The following is a 7962-nucleotide window of genomic DNA, read 5'->3' on the forward strand; positions in this document are numbered from 1 at the left end:
ACTTTCGCAAGGCACTGTAAATGCACCTTTTTTTGTAACTAAACAAGCTATAATTTATCTGTCATTGGATCTACCTTATCCCAGGCTGCCACATACATTAGTTACACCAACAGGCGCAGTGCGCGTCGGTTTAGGGGGCTCGCTGAACCCCCTAGTGGCCATAGCTTAGAATGTATGTAGGGATTCATGCAATTGTTTACTTCTTTATATATTAAAAATGCACTGTTAAAACTCAGTACACATGATGAGGCAAATCTTAATGTGTACTTCAGAAAGTAGTGCAAGGAAACTATGCCAGAACTGAAATTCCCCTTTCAGTTTCCAGTACAGCTTTTACATCAGTGCACCGCTTTACTGACAAAGCCCAAAGCCGGCTTGTTAAATTGAGTCAAAACAGCTGTGTGCAGAGAAAGACATGATAAAGGAGGGTTCAGCTTGTGGTTATGAAATGAATTCATAGCCTGTTATAATGTAGCCTAATATTAAATTGGTTATGAGTTATAAGTTATGTTTATGCACAATGCTGCAGACAGACAGTTTTGAGAATTATGTTTTTTTATTTTTATTAAGTATAAGCCTAATTAAATGGATACAGTGTAAAAAAAAACATGTCTTAAGGGTATAGGTAAATAAAATGTCTAACATAAAGAGCGGATGTCTTTGTTTGATTAAACTCTGCTAAATATATAACCTTGTTGAGTTATCTTCCGCATTTTCAGTATTTGACTATATAGAATATTTTTGATATGTCGAATCAATCAAATCAAAGCAGAAAAAACATTGTATTACTTTTACAAAAAACTAAACAAAACTGGACTGTAACAAAGTGAAGCATAGAAGAAAAATAAGTAGGTTGCAATGAGAATCTACAAGTAGGAAAAGTAGTTCCATTGGGCAACAAACATGAACATTTTAACCAATATAACCAACAGCCAGTTCTACCAAACAAAACCCAAGTTGTAATGAACAGTACTGTTACTTTAAATCTGTATGTGCAAAGTTTGACAGTTTCTGCTTTTTCAGTTTGCGGTTTTTCAGTCTTTGTGTAACCTCGCTGTTGTCTTATATTAATGTTACTGACCCTTATTTGAGTCACAATGACACTTATCTCTTCTTTTGCATCACATATAGTTTGTTTTATTCAGGACTAGAATGTCTGGGTCCATCCCACTATGCATGGATGGATGATGGGTTGAAGGAGAGGATACATGTACTGTAATCTTGATGGTGTCCCTAAAATGACAACAATAGATTTATACTTGAGAGGCTTATTGAGGAAAAGCAGCATATCAGTAACTTTTGATTGATGGTACGTTCCATGAATTTTTCATTGTGACCTAAAAACTGTAAAAGTCTGGATTGAAAAGTAAAAACCAGCTTAGCACATTGTTGTACTCTTGCATTTAATCTTTACAAGGCTCTCTGTGATCATGCGACGAACAACTGCTTATAAATCTTTGCACTTGTTATGAATTTGCTTTGCGGAGGCTGTCAGCTGAATACATAAACGAGACACTGTTGTAATTTGCAGCTGGGATTTTGAAAGCAATGGCTTGGCTGTGTTGGCTTGACTGGCAACTAACTAACAAATGTGATACAGGATACATGCTGGGTAAAAAGTCAACCCTTAAAGCAGCTACAAGGAACTTTTTGAAAAAAAAAGAAAATAATGCCTTTGCCATTGCCAATGAAATTAGTTTTGGCAGCCAGGCATACAATTGCAAGTGACATGTGACCAGGCGGCCAATTTAAATGCCTGTTCCCATTCTTAAACCAGTTCCCCTTTTCTGAACAAGCACGCTTCATCAATGGTCTTGTTTGGAAGGCGGAAGTTAAAATTAAATAAAAAATTGCTGGACTGGGTGGAGATCCACTACAATATTTAGCGAGACCAATGACCAAGTCCTAGACAAGTCCGAGTCCAAACACCAACAAATCCAAGACAGTCAGAGACTAGAAAAAACGTTTTGAAGTCCATACAGCACTGCCTCCATTCCTCATCTCGCAGTGTGTGAAATAAAATTTTTAGTAGACACATTACTTATATACTGTATGAAGGAGGGGTGCCATTCAGGACCAGTTCGGAATCCTTCCAAGCCCTACAGTCCTCTTCATCTGTTGAATGATCGACCAAGGTTGACTCATGCATACTCTATCACCGTCACTTTACCTCTTTGCGTATTCCTGCCCCAATACCAGCCATAGTCACAACATATAACGTCCAAAATAAGATCCTCTAAAGAAAACTCTGCTTCCTTTTTATTACTAACGTACTACTCAGTGCAACTTTCTAAGTAACTTCTTACTGATGCTATGCTTACATAGGTCGTATTAGAGGCATCAGTATTTAACTGAGACAGTTATGTAGTACTTTGTTTGTTATTACAGAACATTTTTCTAACATAGTATGAAAAATCAACAAGCATGAAACACAAAAGATCAAAAAACAGACAAAACATATTATATGAAATACTTTGAAAATATGTACACACACTTGAAATTGGGGCCATGTGCAGCTACTGTACATAATGTTTTATTCAAGCCACAGACCACATTCAAATTCCAAATGATGAAAACAGTGTGCTGATAAAACAGAATTATAGAACATTTAGTTGTTTAACAAGCTCTTCATAACTATTTCTGCCAGTGAATACATTTTGATCTTCCCTGCCTCCAAATTCACTATGAAGAAAGTAGGGAGCCTGTAAAACAGAATAATATAATACAGCTTGTTGTTTTAACAAGTTAGTAACAATTTAGCCTGTAAACATTCCTTATTTCTGCAAGTAAATCTCACTCAGTAGATGTCATCAATACTTGTAAGCTTTTATTTTTTTAAGGTGAGCCACCCACAAATTGTTTTTGTAATAGTTCAAATGACTTCAGTTCCCTTTTCTAATCATTCAGAAGATATTAATACAATAATTTAAATTATTTCCTGTCATACTTAGGCTTTAAAACATTTTTTTTACCATTTTGATCAGAAAATGATGTCAAAGCAAGACGCTAAATATGACACATTCTCTGTCCCTGTGGAGGTGTCGACAGTAGACTTTTGCCTCGCCAACAAAAAAAGGCTTCTCATATACAAAAATAGGCCTGGTTTGAATAAAAAAATTTAGCTGCACAGTACATAACAAGGACTAAAGAACAGCAAAACTTTAAATCAGTTATTTCATGAACATTTTTCAAATCATATAAGCCTTATTAGCAATTGATTTGCTTACAAATGAGTATACACATATATATCAGCCTCGGTTTTACACACACTAAATAAATTTATATTTTGTTACTTTTAGTCTTGACTGATAATTAAACATTAATATGGAGACTAGGGGTGTAGCATAGAGTTACTATCTATATTATAATACTATTATAACCTAAATATTTACTTATTACTAACTATCTGTATTTGGATTTAAACAGGAAGTTAAAGGGAATACTCTTGACTCTTTTACTTTGTGTTAAACTGTTTCAGCTGTTGTTAATACTCTGCTTATTTAAATATACTGTATAAGTTAAGATGCTCACAAAAAATATAAAATAATGTTATATTTTAGCCATATATGAAAATATAGGATAGGAGATCTGATGTTATAAGGAACATCTATCTCCATCTCAGTGGACATCAAAGATCTTGCCACTACTTTAAAGGTTATATATACAGAATTCACTTGCAGTGGAATAGATGTTGCACTAGAGCACCAGCATCTCAGACCAAAATAATGGAGGCCACAGGTGACCACACTCCATTGAAAAAAAACAACTGTAATTTAACCAAGCAGATAATCGTAAAACACACTTCAAACTGGAACATGAAACTGACCAAAAACATTGTTGTTAGTCTTCCACCAATCACCAACACTGGTTTGGTTGAAGTAAACCCTTAATTCACCAAGTTAAGATAGAGGAAATAGCCGTGAAACATGCTGCTATGGCTTCATGTAACGTTAGCTAATACTAGAGGACCAACTAAAAATGCTTGTTTTTACCACTGACAGGCTCAGATTGTTATTCTAACTGTCTGAGAACATTATGGAAAGGATTGCTACAGAGAGATAGAACTTTTGATCAACCAGAAACCGATTTAATATCACTCACTCGCCACCAGACTCCATAGACAAAAATGTCAATTCTACCTCACATATCATCTTAAAATTGTATTTTCATTCTAAGTGAACTGAAACAAAATAAAACTTACCAAAACAGTCTTGGTTTGGTCGAAATACATCTGTAATTCACCCATTATGGAAAGGTAGATAAAAAAAAGCAGCTGTTTCAGTGGCTCTACTCAGCTGCACACGCAGCAGACCGGCTCTGTAAACAAACCACAGAGAGGCTGCGATAACAACACAGGCAGAGGGAGTGTGACACAATTCACTGCTCAGGACACCATGAATCTACTATATCTTTACATAGCAAATAGTTGTTTTCTGCTACTATAATGTTTTAAATCTCTCATATATATCTATCCTTAGTTATTGTGATAGCAGCGGGATGTTTGTGAGTGTATTTTGATTTGAGTTGGAACTCTGTGTCAGTTGGGTGACAAGTCAGTGGGCGAGAAAGCAATAAATATTATTGCAAAAATGTAGCTGCTGTTCATATCTGTTCAGAGTGCATTATCTGTTCATGTCATAATAATGTATTCAAATGTGTATACATATCCCCAGTGGAGACATGAAAAATAGTGGCCTAAATGAATCTTTTCAGTTTTACCTGGTTTCTTGGAAAGTCTTTGCCAATGCATCACTTGAATTATGAGTGCAGGACGAAATCTCACATTTAAAGAGGAGGAAGTGTCTTCCTTGTTTTGCATCCATTATTCAGCAGCCTAACTTTCCCCTGGGCAATACAGAGTGAGTTCTGAGACCTTTAAATGAATCAAAAAGCTGGGCCAGTGTGTCTCATGCCTGCCTTTTTCCTGGAATAATTTCTGAGACTCACCCACACACCCGAAGTCACACTATGCCCACTCCTTAAAATGATATATGGACCAGCAGGACTGGCAGCAAGTCTTCAGTGATTGTATTGTATTTTTCATATGATGCATTCGTAATGAAACCGTTGCATATGTGTGCGTGTGTGTTTGTCAGTGTGTGCACATGAGAGTGAGTGGAAGTGTGTGTGGGCTGCAGGGAGATTGCAGAGGTGCTATAGATAGCTTAAATCCAATCCTCATTGCTGCTGGAGGAGATACTGATGAAAACTGAAATGGGCTATGACAATATCTGTGCTGCTCCTGCAAGAAACGGCGGATGTTTTAATGCGTGGTTCTTCCCCTTCCTGCACAGCCCTAAACCCGGCCGCTTTGGGTGCCGATGTTTACGGGCTCTTTTCACCACCGTCTCGACTACAATGCGCGTGTGGGACTTTTATGAAACACAAAGAGCCATATTGTGCCTCTGGAGACACATGTTCCCATATTGTAACATACTGGGCTTGATTAATGTCACTGCATAATGGATCGATGTGTGGATATCTGTCTGATAAGCTGAATAAGTTTTGTGCTCAATTGACACAACAGTATTTGAAGAATAACATACTTTCAGTTCAGCCACTGCTGCCCACACAACAGATCAAGGGTTCCAGGCTATTTAAAGGCAATCTGTACTTTTTTAGTCAGCCTGGTCGCCCTAAATGCAGTTCAGTTCTATGTGTTTTAAAGTGGTGACAAATAGCTGGGTGGGATGTGATGAAAATAAAGTGTGAAGCTTCGAAACTGGCTTGCTGCCTTCATATTGAGTAATTAGGGAATGTAACACCTTGCAAGTGTAAAACAAGTTTGCGCTGAGTGCGGTGACCTTAGAGTGCGATGAAACGGCAATTAAAGCAAGATGAGGCGTTTAGCATTGTTCAGCAGCTATGCAATAAATCTAAATGAAATGCTACAGCTTCTGTCATCTCATTGTTGCTCCAGCATAGCAATTTTTGTTTTGTTTCTGGACACAATTTAGAATGTCATTCAAATTGCCTTTCTAATGTCACATCTCCGCTCTTTCACTGCACATTTACCAACACAGCAAAGTAGCAATTATGTTCAGAGCTACAGTATCTTCATGTTGGGAGTGCTGCCAAGGAAAGTGTTGGAAGAGCAGCCAGGTGAAAGTAAACAGTATATGAGGAGCACATTATCCAGGTGGTGGATTTTACATAAATAATTGCATAAAATCTGAAAGGCAGAGCATATGTTTGAATATTGTTGCTAACTAACTGTATGACATAAGGAGCCCTTTGACCACAAGAAGTGAAAGCCACAAATTACAGGTGATAGTGAATGGAGAAATTAAATATTCCAGCCTGACATTGGACATCGATATTGATTTGAGTGGAAGAATCCAATAATGATATGTCGCCTGAATATTTGTTTTTGTTTTCTTTAGCAAACAAGTATTTTTTTATAAAGAATCCCTAAAATTTGGATATTAAATATGAAATGAATGAGAAAGCCCAGCCCATGGCCTGGTCATGTAGAATTACAGGTTTAGATCATCTGGCAAAAATTCACTTTGCTGAGTACATATCAGCCAAACAAGATACCGACTGGACTAAAGAAATAAATGGATTCTAAAAAATGCATTTTTCCTTCACCCCCTTCCCCCTTCACTTCTGGCTAAGCACCTCAAACAATTAAAGCTCTTAAATTACTTTGCATTGTTCAGTCAAAAAAGATAAATGGATGTTGAATGTTTGTAGCGCTTCTACATTTGGATGTACACTCCTTGAACAGGAATATTTATTGGAAAGTACTCACTGTCTCTTTCTGTCTTTGTCTTGAGTAGGATTCAGTTTTTCTCTGATCTCTCATTCAGACCCCCTTTAGATTTTGAGTTTAACTTGACCTAGTCTTCTAACTGACATGGACTTATATTCAAGAGAATCTTTTTGTGTTTCTCGAGTTAAGAGTGCTATCAAATATAGACAGCTGCAAAATCACAAACTGACTTAGTTATTTCCTTTTTATTCAAGTAATATGAGCATTAAGATCAGTGGATATGATTTCCTTTAGCCTGGCAGGTACAGACAGTTGACCTTTTCCATTAACAGTGGTATATAAAAGCCCAGGGCCTGTGCCCTTCACTTGCCTCCCGTTGAGCATGAGCAGAGCATGTTGTACATGTTACTCCTGAGTAACCCCTAAACCAAAGGTGAAGCCCCATCAATCACACTGAGCCAAAGTCAAGGCCGACATTTCTCCTGGGAGCCGACAGCAGAACAAAAAGCTGATGCTTCACTGTTCTTTACTAAAAGGCTTCACTTATCAGGAGGATGCCAATGCAGAGCATGAGCCAAATCCACATCCCTCCACCACTCAAATGATAGTTCTATCTCCAGTGGTGAGGTATAGGACATTTTAGATCTCATGTCCTTGAATTTATTTTTCTGTATATTTTTGGGGGGCTTTTATTGCCTTTAATGGATAGAGATGGCTGAAGAGTGACAGGAAGTGGGGGGGGGCAGAGGGGATGACACGCAGCAAAGGGCTGCAGGTCGGATTCGAACCCTGGGCCTCTGCAGCAAGGACTCAGCCATGGCACATGGGGCGCTAGCTCTACCAGGTGAGCTATCCAGGCGCCCCCACATGTCCTTGAATTTATCAAAAAGATATTGGTAGATCAGTTTTATTCAGAAATGTTCAGCGACCCTGTCTGCATATCAAACCCAGGGTTTACAGGTTTAAATGATCACTGTGCCTCCATTTGTAGGCAGTACAGTTGAGCAGTGTTGCATATGATCCTATTAGCAACTGCCCCAAAATGTTGCCTTAGGCCTGAGTGCTAAGTGGACTTTGTGAAATCGCAGTCCCTGACAAGCTTTGCTTTAGTAAATAATGACAGTGCCAAGTGTCTATTCATTAGACTAATCACTGATCTAATCACTTCCCATTTAGGTAGCGGATGTTATTCAGCCAATGGCACCAATCAGATAACTGTGAAAAACGCTAATATAAACTGAGTCTAT

General features: G+C 37.8%; 1 protein-coding gene across 1 annotated transcript in view; it reads left to right on the forward strand.

Annotated features, from left to right (window-relative positions):
- Positions 1–7962, forward strand: part of astn1 (astrotactin 1) — a 374129-nt gene that overhangs the window by 111364 nt on the left and 254803 nt on the right. The gene's annotated exons all lie outside the window — the stretch shown is intronic.

The sequence above is a fragment of the Morone saxatilis genome, unplaced genomic scaffold (genome assembly GCF_004916995.1).
Source record: "Morone saxatilis isolate NCDOM2014 unplaced genomic scaffold, NCSU_SB_2.0 Contig23, whole genome shotgun sequence".
Classification (NCBI taxonomy): domain Eukaryota; kingdom Metazoa; phylum Chordata; class Actinopteri; family Moronidae; genus Morone; species Morone saxatilis.